Here is a 16,695-nt window from a genome sequence, read left to right as displayed (position 1 = left end):
TCCACTATCAACCACTTCCAAAAGCTAGATTCTATACTTATTACTCAAAATAGTGACTATTACCTACACTTCAGAGTAAGATTACTGTTTTTGTTTTTGTTTTTTTGAGTTAGAGAGTAGCTCAAAGAAATATATACATACACAGTGGTGAGTGAGTGTGTGTGTGTGTGTGTGTGTGTGTGTGTGTGTGTGTGTGTGTGTGTGTTTGGGAGTTTATAGATGAGACTGTTTCATGGCTCAGGCCATTTCTACCACCAAATACCACCAAATAACTTCTGCATGGCATGTAGTTGAAAGGTGATGACTTAGTAGTCTTTTGATAGTTCCCAAATTTGGGGATATGTGCTGGAACAAGATTTCCTTTCTTCCAAGGTCAAAATGCATCTCTTAATTCTGGAAATTAATGACATTGAAAGTGTTAGAAATGCTTTGGCATGTACTCTGGCAACATGGACCATGTGGCAGCAACTGTCATAACAGCAGAAGCAAAGCAGCAACAATATAAGCAACAGGATGATGCAGAGGCATCTCAGAGGTGGCTCAGGGTCTAAAGTGAAAAAACACAACAGAGACCAGAGTCTTTAAGGGAAACCATGATGTAGTCCATTGACCAAAATGCTCTCTCTCTGCTAGCAGGTAACAAAGCTTTTCGGCCACCAAAATCCTTTGCTGAGAAAGTGAGAAGTAAAAGAACTGGATGAACAGCAATGCTGAGAAAGGGAGTAATTCTGTCATGACAGACCATCAGAATCTTATTCAAAATAAAGTTCCAGCCTCCATCTCCAGAGAGTCTACTTCATTTGAGCTTAAGAAACTAGGAGCAAACCACATAGGGACTTCTAGTCCAAGGCAATTTAGATTTTATTCTGAGAGCAAGGGGAAGCTATTTTAAGCACTCAAAGCAACATTATCTCATCAATATTTTAAAAATGATATTCTTGCTATTTTGTGAAGAAGAGTTTGTGATAGAAGTGGTGACCAACATAAAAGTTATTGACAGAGTCTAGTAGAGAGGTGATTATGGCTGGGATTGAGGTATTACCAGCAAGGTGAAAATTCGGTGATGGATTTCAAATATATTTGGATACAAAAGGCAGTATTTCCTGATAGATTGAAATGTGGGGATTAGGAAAGGAAGCAATGAAGGATAACTCCTAAATTTAAAAGAGTTTAACCTACATTGAAATATAGTAAATGACCCAAACGCTCATTGTTCCTATTAAAGTTATAAGTGAAGTGGTCAAGTTCCAATGTCATGGCTTGACAGGTCATCTTGGCCCTAAGAACAGTGGAGACTTACTTATGTAGTATAATTTTGGGAATACCACATGATTACCTACTCGCAATGACCATCATGATCCTATAAAAAATGTCCATCACAAAGAAAATAATATTTATTCACCTCAAATTTACTGAACAGAAAATATATATTTAGGAAAATACGTATTATTTTTAGAAGATATAAACAATATGTATTACTTTAGAGTAAGGAAAAGTCCTCACATCTATAGTCTTTTCCTTTACTGCGGCATTTACCGAAACATTTTCAGCAAGATGTTAATCAGTTACATAAACAAGATTCATTATCAAATAAGTTTGGGAAAGTAAGTTTATTATGAGATTTTTAGTGTTTTTCTAGGTTAATGAGTATGGGAATCTTGAAGAGGTATGTAACATTTTCCAGTCAAAAATTATTGCTTTCGAGATGCACATCTTTCTTTGATGCTAGAATGGTAAAGCACTTTCAAGAGATTAAAAAAGGTCAAAGGAAGATGGGCAATGTTGCTTTCTGCTGAGGTAAAGTTTAGTCTCTGTCAATTTCTTTGGTTCCTGTCTTCTTAAGGCCAATCTTGCCTCCAGCAGCTTAAAACATCACATTATACTTCTCTTTGGTCCCCATCCTACTCCCTTTGGGCTTTCTCTCTGAAATAAATAGTGAGATGAGACAGCCTGGGCTGTGGTCCTTCCTTGGAGGTACTGTGGACCTAGCACAAGAGGCTCTCAGTACTGCAGAAAATCATCTGACTTCTTGTTCTAGTCCTCATGCTCATTTGCTTATTTTTTGTCAACTAGATTGGCTGTTTCATTAGAGGACAAGATTAATGGATATAAGGCCAAAATGGTCATTTACCTACTTGAACTTAGGTCTACATTTAGCAAGGCCAGGGAGTCCTTCATTTGATACTGTCTAGCTAATATAGGACTTTCAAAGATATTTTAGGACTCAGCCTAATAAAAATGTTTATTAACTAGGCCTCCAAATCTGTGCATACATTTTCCTCTTGTATCTCATAGGGTAATAAAAAACAAATGAAGAATAGGTTATTAGTGGTCCAGATCATCTAGCTCCCTTATCTCAACCAATTTTCATAGATTCCTAGAAAGTAATTCTTGATGAACCAGTCTCCTATTATCTCTGTTTCTTATTATCAGCATCATCTTCATTGTCACCAAATTTCAAAATCTTAGACATTTCCTTTCCTATACCCTAACCTCTAATTCAATGTCATTTCTTTAAAAAGTTTCCCAGATTTTCTTAGTTTGGGTATGTTGTCCCTTCTGTGAATAATCTGTTCTGTTTGATAATTGTCTACAATCTTCACTGGAAATTGAACTCATTGCAGGAAAGGACTGACTTATTCATCTTGCTTTTCCCAGAAATCTATATAAAGGCAAATTCCAGTTTTAAATTATGATTTTCTTTTGGCAAATGTAGTATTTTTTTTCACTATTCTCAGGAGATATGTTTAATATTAAAGAATATGATTAGATCTTTGCAATCCAATTTTTTCCCCAATTTGCAAATTGCTGGTCTGAAAATGGAAATTTAACACCTCATCTGGCTATTGAGCTCTCTCTGTTAAGAGCTTAAGTGTTCTCTCTTATTTATTAGACAAAGATAGAGTAATGTGTACAACTAATACTGGCAAATTGTTATTCCAGCTCATCAGGTTCTTATTTTAAATAATTATCTAATGTAAGATTTGCAGTTATTTAAACTAGATGAGTAATTGGAATAAAATGCCCAGCTTACTAGTTAAACGGAGCAACTATTTGAACACAGTTAAAGGAGAGTATTAACTCTAATACGGTTGTGGAGATTATAGAGATGCTCATTAAACTTCACATGTAATAGTATTCATCTCTTTTTTCTCAGAAAATATTTGTTTATAACAAATGCTTAGTTGCCAATGCCATTCATATTTAGAAATGAGATAATAAAATGATCAAGAGATATTACAAATAAAAAATGCAAGCAGCCTAATGAGTAGAAAGACCCTATTGCATAATTAAACCCATTTATGCCCAGTAGTGGGCAACATGTAGATTCACTCTCTCTTAGAATACACAATATATTTTTGGTACAGCTTGAAAAAAAAAAAAAACAAAACATTACCCTCTTCTTTGGATAGCCAAATATTATAAAGGTGTTTCAATGTCCAGAGACCCACTAGACTTCTATCTCTCACAGATATAGAATCCCAACTTATCTTCACATCCAAATCAAGACCCCACTGGTTGATTTAAAAAACGAATTTTTATATCACAGAAATGAGAATGAATAGGAATCTTGAAAGATAGAATAATAGTGGTCAAGAGAAGAGAAAACTCCCATCTGGCACAGGATATCAGTCCTTTAAAAATGAAAATGTGATTATCAATTGATCTAAAACAAACAAACTCTGACTCTAGTTAACCTAAACAGAACAGTGAGAATGGCATAGGAAAATTAAGACAATCAACAGGAAGCTGTAGCAGGAGCCAAGATGCAGATTGCATAGTACTTAGCCATTTTCCAGATGAATGTCCACTGCTGCCACCACTGGCACTGAAAACATCTGAACTTTGCCAACACACGGCTAGACACTCACTGTCTTGCCACCAAACTCTAAGTCTGCCACTGCCATTTTTGACTGGCTCCACTGCAAATGATCCCGATGAAAATATATTCATCATAGATTTCTACATTTCAAAGATTATGTTATACCTGTTGAAAGTTAAATATGATTTTAATATACTGAGTAAATTACAAATTATTTCTTTAGACTACCGTGAATTTTTAAGTAATTATTATGGTTACAAATATCATTCGTTGTGTGTGGGGGAGCTATATTTGTTTTTGTAGATTTGGAGTTTCTTTTAAGATTTTTTCCCACTCTCGTATTCCATAGCTAGCTAAAGATGAGAAAAAAAAACCACAATATTTTATTGGAGTTTATGTGTCAGTTGTGAATACAGTCAAGATAGTTGAGTAAAGAAGACAGTCGATAATCATATAAGTGAAAACAGAGCACAAGAGTCAACAGTACTGGGGGAGAGATGGCTCTTTAAATATATGAATCATCTTTAAATATATAAATATATATTTTATATAAATATATAAATCATGTAAAGAGCAGTTGTATTTTATATACATAAAGGTGCAAAAATAAGGAATTTAATTTTAGAGAAGTGATTTTGGAATAAGTTATTCATATCAATGAGACATACATTCTGTGTTATTTTTCCCAGTAATGATGAAGAATTTGGTTAATATCTCTTTATGTGATCAAGGGTCAATATGTCAGCCAACAGTTGTGGCTGGGAAGTCATCCCAAAACAGCAGTCTACTCAACCACATAGATGTGAACTGGCGATCTTGCTCTCTGCATCACAGTTCCCACAGTGTCTGCTGAACTCAACTGTCATATATGCAGGCAGTGTTGTGCTGCTGAAGGCGTAACACTTAGTTTTCTGAGTGCAGTTCCAAAATGAATGTTGATTGATATTTTTATTTACATTAACAAGTAGAATGTAAGTGAAAAAAACAAAGATATATATTAGAACTTCAGTTGTTGGTCAATGATATGAATGACTAATTAATTAGGCAATATCTTTGAAATACTGAAGGGATATTTCTTTCATTTTTAAAAATCTATTCACATTGAAAAATCTACAAAATCTCCACCTTTTTAAGTTGAGACTTCATTATTAACATGTTAACCCATTAGATACAATTTATTCAAATTTGTAAGTTCATCAAGATATTTCTACTGATATATACATCTAGTTTATGTGTGTAATAAAATGGTGATTCCGTTTTTACCTCATCTTCATTAAATAAATTTAAAGAAGATAAATAGATATAGTGATATTATAGAGATGGCGTTTTATACATTTATATACAAATACAAGGTATTTTTCAATAACTGGATGCCTTGACACTTGGTTAAGATTTATTTTATTAAGTAGTAAGAAAATAATATAAAGTAAGTCACTAAAGTGTCATTCTGGATCTCTTTTTGGTCACAGTCTCTTTGAGAATCTAATGAGCACATAAACATACATACAATATTTTAAATTAAATATCTAAGGGTTCAATAACTCCACGATTAAAAAGTGCACGTATATTCAATTTCCATTTGATGCAAATGTTCATTTGTTTTGCTGAAAATACATGCTAAGTTCCTTTTTCATAGCCCAAATTGATTCATACTTAAAATGAAGGAAAAGCACAATGTAAATAACTAATATAATTTAGAACTTCCTATCTTTTCCCAGTAGATTAAGTCAAAGTATTTAATTAGTCCAATCTGTTTAAATGAAGTAAATCTGACCTAATTATGTGGCTCTTTTCTTTTTAAAGCATAGCTTGGTGCAATATGTGACTCATTAAGAGTTGTGATATACCTGCCAATAATATCTAGCAGATTACACAATAAAACTAGGTAATTATTTTAATAGATGAGATACATAAACTCACAAGTTTCATTCTAAGTTTCTAATCAGACACCAAAGGTAAGACAAGTATTTGAAGCCAAATAATGTTTTGAGCATACATATATGCTATTTTTTAAAAGGAAAAAAATGCTTTATTATTTTAGCATGTGTAACACCATTAAATGCTAAAGCACAGAGGAAACATTTCTCTTACCTTATAAAGAAGGCATTCATGTTGAAACAAGAATCACATTAATAGCATTGTCCAAAAACATAAAATTATGCTAACCCAGGGTGATAGCATGTAAGAATAAACAAATAAGTTTATTGTTTCCTAGGCTACAATCTAAAATAGTGACAAAAAGGTAGAAGCTACTGTTATATATTTATGTCTAGATTTTTAACCATCAATATTTGAACGTTTTTCCAGTTTAGGAGGAATCCTTCATCACTTGAATGTTCATAAGAGGCAATGTTCTGAATTCCAACACAGAAAGCCAGGGAGTCAGACAGTGCCTCACCTTACCCCATGCAAATGAAGTTAGACTCGGTTATATATAATGTATGCTCATATAATTGGTGCTCTTACTAGGAGAGTTTGTGGTGAGGTAAAGATTTGGGCAGAGCTGAGAAGTCAATTATAGTGGAGTCAGGGAGAGTCCAGTTGCTGTATCATCCTGTGTTTATGCAAGTATCTTGACCAAACTTTTATTGGGTTGTTAATATAGCTGTGGCTTTTGCTGTCCTCCCTCTGTTGGTACCTGCCAATATCCCAAGCCTGATTTTGTTATTGGTTATGAGAGTAACAGCCCATCTATCAACAATTTTATTTTATATTTAATTTAGAAATGTTTTCTGATGCTTAAAACCAAACATTCTTACTGATAACACATATGTAGGATGAGGAGAGTAAAACTGCATGGCTATCATATGAAAGATAATGAAAAAAATATGCTGTATCAAAATAAAGTGTAAAATGCATCAAGAATAGAAGATAAATATAAATAAAGGGGAAAAGACAGGGTAAATAGCCTTACAAAATGTCCTCGAATGTAATGAACAAAGCAAAATTATTAACTTTTTATGATCAATCCAGATTTTCTGAAATAAGTGCAACATTGTTAGACACTATTGAAGGAAAGAGAAAGAGACAGAGAGATTTTTGTAGTTGTTAAAGGAAAATAATTTCAGGCAAAAAATCTCAAAAATGGATGTAAAGAAAAACTGACAGTAGATTTTCTGGGAATAAGTTTTAAAAATTGGATTTAAAAGTGGAAAAAATGTATATCACTTAGTAAGAAGAGTTTGAATACATAGAAAAAGGACCTAGGACTTGATCTATACTGGAATGGGAACATAGAGATAAATTTTGGGGGTCTAGGAGTGGGTATGATATGTTTAAAATAACCTCTGCTAGAGGTTCAGTGGATGAGAAGAATATCGAAAAAATGTCTTGCAAAGTGACAGTTCCAGAAGTAGTTCTAGAAGAAATGACATCTAGGATAGTACTAAAGGTGACTTGGAAATGGTGCCTGGGGAGAACTATATGAAGAAGCAGCAGGATATTACAACCAAATATATATGACAATCAAAAGAGAGATGCACTGAAAATCACTTCATGTTCTTATTTGTGCTGCCAGAAAAATGGCACTTTTTTTTATCCAGTTAGATGTTAGACAAGTAGGAAAAAGTAGAGGAAAAATATGAGGGCAATCTGTCTTCCTCATATGTAGCTGAATTTGACAAAAAATAACCCAATCAACTTTGAAGTAAAAACAAATGCTATAGAAAACTGGACACTAAACATGAGTGTGAGGTGGAGAGAATGGCTTCAAGATAGAGCACATCCTCTCGCTGCTGCATTGGACATAGTCTTTCTTCTCATACAGATGTAGAGAGAAAACAGTAATCTCAAAGTTGAAATCAGAAGAATTACACTTATTAGGCTGGCCATTGGAAGAAAAAATGATATTATTACTAAAACCTGCTAGTTCAATCTGAAAGCTGAAGAAAGTAATTACTTCCTTTTATTTTCAGTGCTATAACTCTGTCAACTCCCAGTATTTTGTTTTAAAGCATTAAACTTAATATATAAAATTCCTGACAAAAATTCACTGTATCTCCTGATTGAATATTTGTCTTGATAATACTTGGATAATACTCTCAAAAGCATCCACTGTTCTCAGTGATCAAAATTTTTAACAAATTAGTAAGAATTTCATTCTGTAATACTAAGAGGCCCTCACTCTTAGTTAAAAGGCAAGGGTACCATCTTCAATGTTTAAGATAAATCTTTAAAAGAAAATGCATTTTTGTATGTAATTAAATAGGAAATTTGGTATTTAAGTGTATAGAAAACAATATCTAGAAAAATGTCAGGGTAGTGTGAATGGAACTAGAAGAGAGATTTTATATGGATTGTCAGAGAAGTTCTCTTCCAAAATATTGCAATAAGCTGTGACCCGAAGAATGATTAGGATCCAGTCAAGTAAACAGTGTTCAAAAAGAACATTCAAGATAAACAGAACTATAAGTGTAAAAGCTTCAAATTATAAATAACTGGAGATGAACTGAAAATTTAGGAGGGCTAGAGTGGAATGAGTTAAGAGGAAAAAGTGGCTAAAGATAAGTAATTAGGGATAAGGCCTTCTAGACTGTGTTAAGGATTTGAATTATATGCTAACTATAATAAGTTATTAATAGGTATAAAAATGCAGAGGATTTTATATGAAAAGTGATGAGGAGCATAAAAATGAAAGCAGGGAAATCAGGAAACATATTGCTATGGTCTAATAGAGAAAATGGCAGTTTGGATTGAGTAGTGGAAGCAAAGTAAGAAAAGTGGATGGATTAAAGTAAAAGGATTTACTGGGGAATTTCAAGTCAAAGTTCAAGAGAAGGACAAATAATGGAGGATAATACCAAGATTTCTGGCCTGAGCAGCTAAGAGGGGTAGAGGTGGCAGTAGTAAATGGACATAAAAAATTTGGCATTTAATATGGAATATTTGAAATGTTTATAACTCATATGAGTGATAATGTAAGTAAGCAGCTGAGTGTACAGGACTGAAAGTTTTATATATATATATATGAGCAGGCATATGAAAGGCTTTGGAAGATTATCTGAATGGCTAAATGTGAGCAGTAAAATGTAAAGATAAGGATGTCTAAGATTGAGCCCCAGCATCATTGGAGGGTGATTAAGAAAGATCAGACAGGTAGTAGAAAAATCTGGAGAATATGCTACCAAACCTCTTTTCATAAACAAATAGAATGTTTCTAGAATAGATTGTTAGGCCACAAGACAAATCTCAAATGATAAAATTTAGAATATGTTTTTTAGTAAACTGATATAAAAATATAAATATCAAAACCTCAAAAACATCTGCAAAAGAAAAAAATTGATAGGTTGGGCTTTTATTCAAATTAAAAACTTCTATTCTGTGAAAGACACTGTTAAGAGAAGGGAGAAAAAACACAGATTTGGGATAAACATCTGTAAAGCAACAGAAACTCCTATTCATTGCTGGTGGGAATGCAAAAGTGGCACAGCCACTTTCAGAGACAGTTTGACGGTTTCTTATAAAACTAGACATAATCTTACCATACTATTCAGTAACTGTGTTCCTAGGTATTTACCAAATTGATTTGAAAATTTATGTCCACACAGGAATCTCCACATGAACACGTATAGCAGCATTATTCATAATTGCCCCAACAGGAAACAACCAAGATGTCCTTCAATAGGTGAGTGGATAAATTGTGGTACATCCAGACAATGGGATGTTATTTAGTGGCAAAATAAATGAGCTATCAAGTCACAGAAATATGATGGATCGTAAACGAATCTTGCTAAGTAAAAAAAAAGCTGCCTAGAATATATCATTTTTCAAAATAATATGCTTGTCTATTATAGTTTCTAAATAATTAATAAGAAAATATTCTCATTTCACTAAGAAAATGCCACTACATGATGAATTCACTTTAATTACTTTCACAAAGTACTTTGTACCTGAAATCAAAATAATTGCTTGCTTTAAAAAAATAATGCTATGAGTCTCACCTACTAGTATATTGTCTTAACAAATACATATGAATGATAGATTCTCTTATTCAAGAAAACATAAGAAAATGCTTTTGTTCTGAGCTCTTAGGTATAAAATGATGCCAATCATGAAGGCCAAAAAGTGTGTGCGTGGTGAGGGGAGGGAGAAAAAGCTTTCTTTGTGATTAAATATTGCTATGTGTTTAGATATACATAATTAAAAATTAAATAAAATATAACTTTCAAAAATGAATACTTAGGTAAGGGTAAGAATGTCTGGTTGCTGATTATTTGAATTATTTGAATTGTATTGACCATATTTTTTTCTTGTTCACTGTGTGAAAATAACGGTGATTAAGTGAAGCTTGGTTTGTTAAGATAATGCAAATTAAAGTGTTTGGAAAACTATGAAGTGGTGTGTGAAAAGTAATGTTTAATTATATTTGTATCCCTCTGAAAATATGAGTTAAAGTCGTGGGAAACCACAGATTATTAAAACTGCCGAGGATATTTTAAGTCAACATTCAAGAGACCACAACTGAAACAAAGTTAAATTCCTAAAAAAAAAAAAAAAAAAAAAAAATCTTGTAGCTTCTACTCATAGACTTGAAGGGCAACTCTCTTTCACAAAGTGACCTAGAAAGGATCAACAGAGCCTTTATAAATTCTGCCTTAAACTTTTCATTCTTCTATCTGAATGCTGGAGCACCCACCTCTTTTTAAATCCTTTTTCCTCCCTGTTGATAATGTATAATCAAATTAGATTAGATTGTCATATCTCCCATTTTCTCACTATGGATGCTTTCATAGAGGCTGTGATTGCGGAAAGTTCACTGTTTGCCCAATAAAGCACTAGAGGCAGCCCCAATTTTTTTAAAGACAGACGTTAAAAAATTCCATAAAATAAGGAAGTAGGACAGAAAGAAAGCTAAAGTGAAATGACACTTAGCACTTAAGAATATTTAAACTTTTGTTTTTAAATACATCCTACTGATTTTTATTTTATTTTCAATTTTTTTCTCACTTTAACTTTTTCAAAGAAATAGTAATGACAAAAATGACAGTAATACCTTCCACTTATTTTGTAACTCTGCTTAAAATTCTATATTGTTATCAGAGTGAAGTTTAAACTTTTTTATCTGACTCATGTTTATTATTCTAGGTCCATCACATTCTAGTGTTATGGCGCGAAGGATTCTAAGACCCACGGAGCCAAATGAGATTAATTATGAGCCTTTATTAGCCGGCCAGCAACTGACTCTCTACCATGCAGGGTTAGAGGAGATCAGCCCCAGGGTTTGAGAGTGGGGCAGTTATAAAGCCTAGAACAAACAAGCAGATTATAGAAGCAGAAGTTGGCCATTACCACAATGCATCACCTAGTACCACACCCTGGTTAACAAGTAAGTAGATTACAGAAGCAGAAATTGGCCATCTTCATATCTTATACAATAAACCTCCTAAACCACACCCAAGCAAGTAGGACAACTTCTGGTATCTAAAGCTATTTCTTCCCCGTAGCTGACTTAGCTAGTTGGGTCACTTGAAAATTTTCCACCCTTAACACTAGGACCTCGTTGTACTCTGTACCTCAGCTATTCCAAATTGCTAATAGTTCTAAGAATATGGAATGTCATCTCTGACTTCTGGTCCTTTTTGTATGTTCTTTCTCTACCTGGCATTTCTGTTAATTCTTATTCATCCTGCAAATCTTAGCTTAGAAATCTGTCTTTCTTGACCTTTATATTTGGATTAGATGACCTTCTTTTGTGCTAGCTTTCAAACATTGTCAGAGTATATATACAATGTTGTGAAATTGCCTGTGTACTTACCCGTAATTGTTACCATACACAGGAACTCTGAGTGTAGGAAATCTGTATATCTGTATTGTCTCCAATGTACACTTATTGCCTGGTCTCATGCCTGACACACATCGGAAGTGATCAGTAAATGCTTACAAATCAATGGATGGATGGATGAATAGATGAATGGGTGAAATGAACATGGTATATGACTTTTCAGAAGGATTAATTGACCTGCTTAGACTTCATCATTCTATTACACAAGTGTTTTTGTATATTATGGGCAGAGATAGTGCCGAGCACTAGCAATACATCCATGAACATAGTGCTTGTTCCATGAGGTTACATCAAGACTTCTGAACTTTGTCAGTACTGACATTTTGGGCTGGGAAATTCTTTGTTGGTGAGGAAAGATCTGTCCTGTGCATTAAAAGAATGTTTACAGCATCCCTGGTCTCTACCCACTAGATGCCAATAGCTCCTCAGTTATGCCAACAAAGTATATCTCCAGATTTGGCCAAATGTCCTCCAGGGATCAAAATCACTCCTAGTTTGGGTCACACTGTATTGGTGTTAAACTGGTATTTATGACAGTGTTGTGATAGAAGAAGTACAAGATGATAAAGGCATGCAGAGCGAGGTGCATAAATTACTCTGGGGAGCTAAGAAACAGAGCAACTCCTCAAAGTTGTAGACAACAAATATGACTAGGCACATAATCCAGTGGGTGTAGGAAGTGGGCAAATAAACTACTACAATATAGTGTAGTAACAGCAGCCATAGAAGCAGAGGATGATACAAACACAGAAGAATCTCTGTGGAAGATTTTATTCTTCCACCCTAAAAAGTAACATGAATAAAGGATATGAGTTACAAGGGGGTGAGGATTCTACTTATTAGCATTAAGTATTTATGGAGCACTTGCTGTGAATTTTGAAGTCCAGGGATGCTCTAAAGGACATAAAAATATTCAATGTGGTTTCTGCTGTTAAAAAATATGTAATCACTCTTAAAGGGTATAATATTCACCAAACTGTTCATGATATAGTATATAGAAACCACAGTTCAGAAAAGGGAGTAATGTTGTGGGCTGCAGAAGTGGCAGCTTCACGTAAGATATGGGACTTGAGAGAGGTTTTAGGAAAAGAAAGGCAAATGAGCATGATGGGCCTGTCCAGGAAACAGGGAGATGAAAGTACAACGGAAAATTCTCCATGAGAATGAGCAATGTGGCTGGAGCTTAGAATGTGGCACTGGGACAATAGTGCAGGTGTCAGATCTATAAGGCCAGATTTTGAAAGCAGGGAATCTATTGCGGTATACAGATTAGAACCAATGCTGATTCTTGATTAGTATAGAAGCAGAATTAAAGGTGTACCTGTATATAACTGAATAGAAATATTCAATATTGATTAATGACAAAAATAAGGAGACCATAAAATAGTTTCAATAATCCAGGATGAGGTGACTAAGACCTGGGCAAGGCTAGTGACAGGCAGGTCTGAAAAAGTAAGGATGAAATCAAGAATTGTAAGTAATAGAACTCAGTAACCTATGAATTGTTCTTTCTCCTTTGTTTTCTCATCCAAAAATCTGTAAAGCTTGGCTTTGGAGAAAATAATGTGACTATAGGAAATAAAAAAATTGGAAAAAGAGGTGATGAAAATTTTAAAAAATGAACTAAAGGAAAGGATGCTTTGTCTGCACCAGTTATCCTCAAATCTGGCTTTATTTTTGAAAACTGGGGAGATTTGAAAAAAAAAAAAAATACTGAGATTCAAGGCCAATCCCAGAGAAACTGATTTATTGTCAACAAGAGGACCTATATTAGTAGGTATTAAATTTCCCCAACTGATTCTAATGTGCATTCAGGGCTGAGAACTACTGGTTTGGACTTACCTGTGACTGTCTTCACCTAGGACTATTGACAGTAGGTACTCACAAATGGTGAGCACTGGCCATACAAACTCTCCTCTTTTGGATTATACACTAATTAATGATTTCTTTAAACCTTTTTCTTTAGAAAGTTAATGTATCCTTAAACCTCATAATGAATTAATTCATCAGAATAGCAGTATCCCACTAATAAGCATTGCTATTGATGATGGTTTTCACAAATTTAGCCCATATAAAATGTTTCAGAATAAAATTATGTTTTTTCCCCCTATGGAACTATGTTTTTCCTTTTCTTTCTGAATACAGAGGAAAAGAAGTATGAAAAGACAGAAGAAAGAGCTATTTTTTTTTATCTTACTCTATTGATACATTTTCAATATTAAACAAGGACTTCTTTAAAGAAGAAAAAGTTAATGACTGTGTCATGATGTTCCGTGCCTGTTCTTGCCCCGCTGCCCCTTCAAACAGCACTACATATTTTCCTGATGAGTCAAAGCTTTCAGTAATGGCATCACTGAAAAACAATATGAGAACAAGATCTCAACTAAGGCTCTGAAATTCATTATGGGAAATGTGCAAAAGCATCCTACTCAGAAATGCACAGATTTCTCAGAAGTACATAGATGGCATTGTACTTAAATTAGAAATTCTCTTATGATACTTGGAATGTACTTGTGATTATGCAAATTTACAAGGGCACAGTCATTCACATTTTTCTAGAATGTTAAAATTAAGATTCAATTTGAACCCAGTAATAACAGGAATAATCTTCATTAACCAATACTCTCATTCACCTTAATGGGACTGGGGTCTTTGAATCAAATCTTTTGGGTCAAATTCTCTTTTTATCTAGTTGGTAGAAAAGCACATTTTCAAGGATAAATAAATGATGGTTTTATAAAAATGCAAATATGATCAGATTGTTCCCCTTCTGTGGGAAAACCATTCTGTGTCTTTGTATTGCTTTTGATCTAAATCTCAACAATCTGTGCTTGCTTTGGCAGCACATGCACTAAATCTCAACAGTCTTAGACTAGCCTATAAGGCTTTCTACCTCTCTCATTTCATCGTATGACACTTTTCCCCTTCTCTTCTAGATTTTAGCCATGCTGCTCTTCTTTCACTTCCTCAGATGTCCATGTTCCCTCCAGCCTCAGAACTTGAGCCTGCCAGTCCCTTCCCTTGGTTTCCCTACATATTCAGTTATCCTAGCCTAAACACATCCCTTATTTAGGGAAGAATTCGTGTCCTGACAGGCTAGGGCAGGTACCCCTATTGTCTATTGTCTGAGATCTTTCCTTCATAGTATATAACAGTGTATACAGTAGTCCCCTTACCTAGTTTTGCTCTCTGCAGTTTCAGTTGCCCGTGGTCAAAGGCTTTCTAAAAATATTAAATAGAAAATTCCAGAAATAAATAATTCATAACTTTTAAAATTTATGCTGTTTGAGTAACATGATGAAATCTCAAGCCCTTCCCCCACATCCTGCCTGGGACATAAATCATTTCTTTGTCCAGTGTATCTGCTCTGTATATGCTACCCGCCTGTTTGCTGGTTAGTAACCATGTGGTCAGAAGGTCAGTAGTAGCTTAACACGACATCACAATGCTGATGTCATTCACTTCATCTCATCACATGGGCATTGTATCATATTACATCATCTCAAAAAGAAGAAGAGTGAATAGAGTATAAGATGTTTTGAGAGAGAGAAAGCCACATTCACATTATGGAATACTGTTATAATTTTTCCACTTTTATTGTTGTTCATCTTTTACTGTGCTTTTTTTAATAAACTAAACTTTATCATAGGTATGTATGTACAGGGAAAAATATAGTATGTAGGGTTGGGTACTATCTATGGTTTCAGGCATCCACCTGGGGTCTTGAAACGGACCCCCTGTGGATAAGAAGAGATTACTGTAATTGTATATTTTGTGTCATTACTGTCATATGTCACTTAACGAGGATAAGTTCTGGGAAATGCATCTTTAGGTGATTTTGTTGTGCAAACATCATAGATTGCTCTTAAACAAACCTCAATGGTATAGCCTATTATACACCTAGGCTATATGGTATAGCCTATTGCCTGTAGGCTATAAACCTGTAGAGCATGTTATTGCACTGAATACTACAGGCAATTGTAACACAATGCAAAGTATATGTGTATCTAAACATAGAAAAAGTACAGTAAAAATATAGTATAAAAGATAAAAAAATAGTACATCTGTATAGGGCACTTACCATGAATGGAACTTGCAGGACTGGAAGTTGCTCTAGGTGTCAGTGAATGATGAATGAATATGAAGGCATAGAATATTACTGTACATTACTGTAGACTTTATAAATATTGCATAGTTAGACTATACTAAATTTATTTTTAAAATATTTTTCTTTTTTCAATAATAAATTAACCTTAGCTTACTGTAACTTTTAGATTTATAAACTTTTTAATTTTATAAACTTTTGATTCTTGTAATAACACTCAGCTTAAAAAACAAAGATATTGTACAACTGTACAAAAATATTTTCTTTTTTAATATCTTTATTCTATAAGCTTTTTTCTGTTTTAATATTTTTTTTTTTTACTTTTTTAATTTTTTTCATTAAAAACTAAGACACAAATACACATAATAGCCTAGGCTCACACAGGAACAGGATCATCAATATCACTGTCTTCCACCTCCACATCTTGTCCTACTGGAAGGTCTTCAGGGACAATAAGATGCATGGAGCTGTCATCTCCTATGATAACAATGCCTTCTTCTGGAATATGTACAGGAGGTCCTGCCTGAGGCTCTCCCTGAGGTGTCACACTTTTCAGAAAGTGCTAAGACTTTACCAGCTATGACTCACTAGGCAATAGGAATTTTCCAGATCCATTATAATCTTATGGGACCACCACCATATATGAGGGCTATCATTGACCTAATTGTCGTTATGTGGCTCATGATTGTATTTGATCTGAGACTTAGCATTCTAATAGCAGGTTCTGATGTGCTTATAATTATATTCCCAGCATTAGCCCAGGGCCTGGTACATGGCAAGAACAGAAATATTTACTGAATGAACAAATCATTTGAGGGCTGATAGCATCAGAGCAGCTAAATGGGAGGTATCATTTTATAAGTGCCAAATTCAGAGCATAAAAATTCATATTGATTAATTTTGACATCTGTCATAGTTTCTTGTCAACCTGAAGTTTCTAGACATTCAGAGGGCCATGAATGTAGTGGGACTGCTCAAGATTCATTA

General features: G+C 34.0%; 1 pseudogene; it reads right to left on the bottom strand.

Annotated features, from left to right (window-relative positions):
• Positions 1 to 16,171, bottom strand: part of LOC105291863 — a 54,829-nt pseudogene extending 38,658 nt beyond the window's left edge.
• Between the last annotated feature and the right edge of the window lie 524 nt (positions 16,172 to 16,695).

Source organism: Pteropus vampyrus, unplaced genomic scaffold, assembly GCF_000151845.1.
Source record: "Pteropus vampyrus isolate Shadow unplaced genomic scaffold, Pvam_2.0 Scaffold2, whole genome shotgun sequence".
In the NCBI taxonomy this organism is placed as follows: Eukaryota; Metazoa; Chordata; class Mammalia; order Chiroptera; family Pteropodidae; genus Pteropus; species Pteropus vampyrus.
This window is presented reverse-complemented; position numbering and strand designations above follow the sequence as displayed.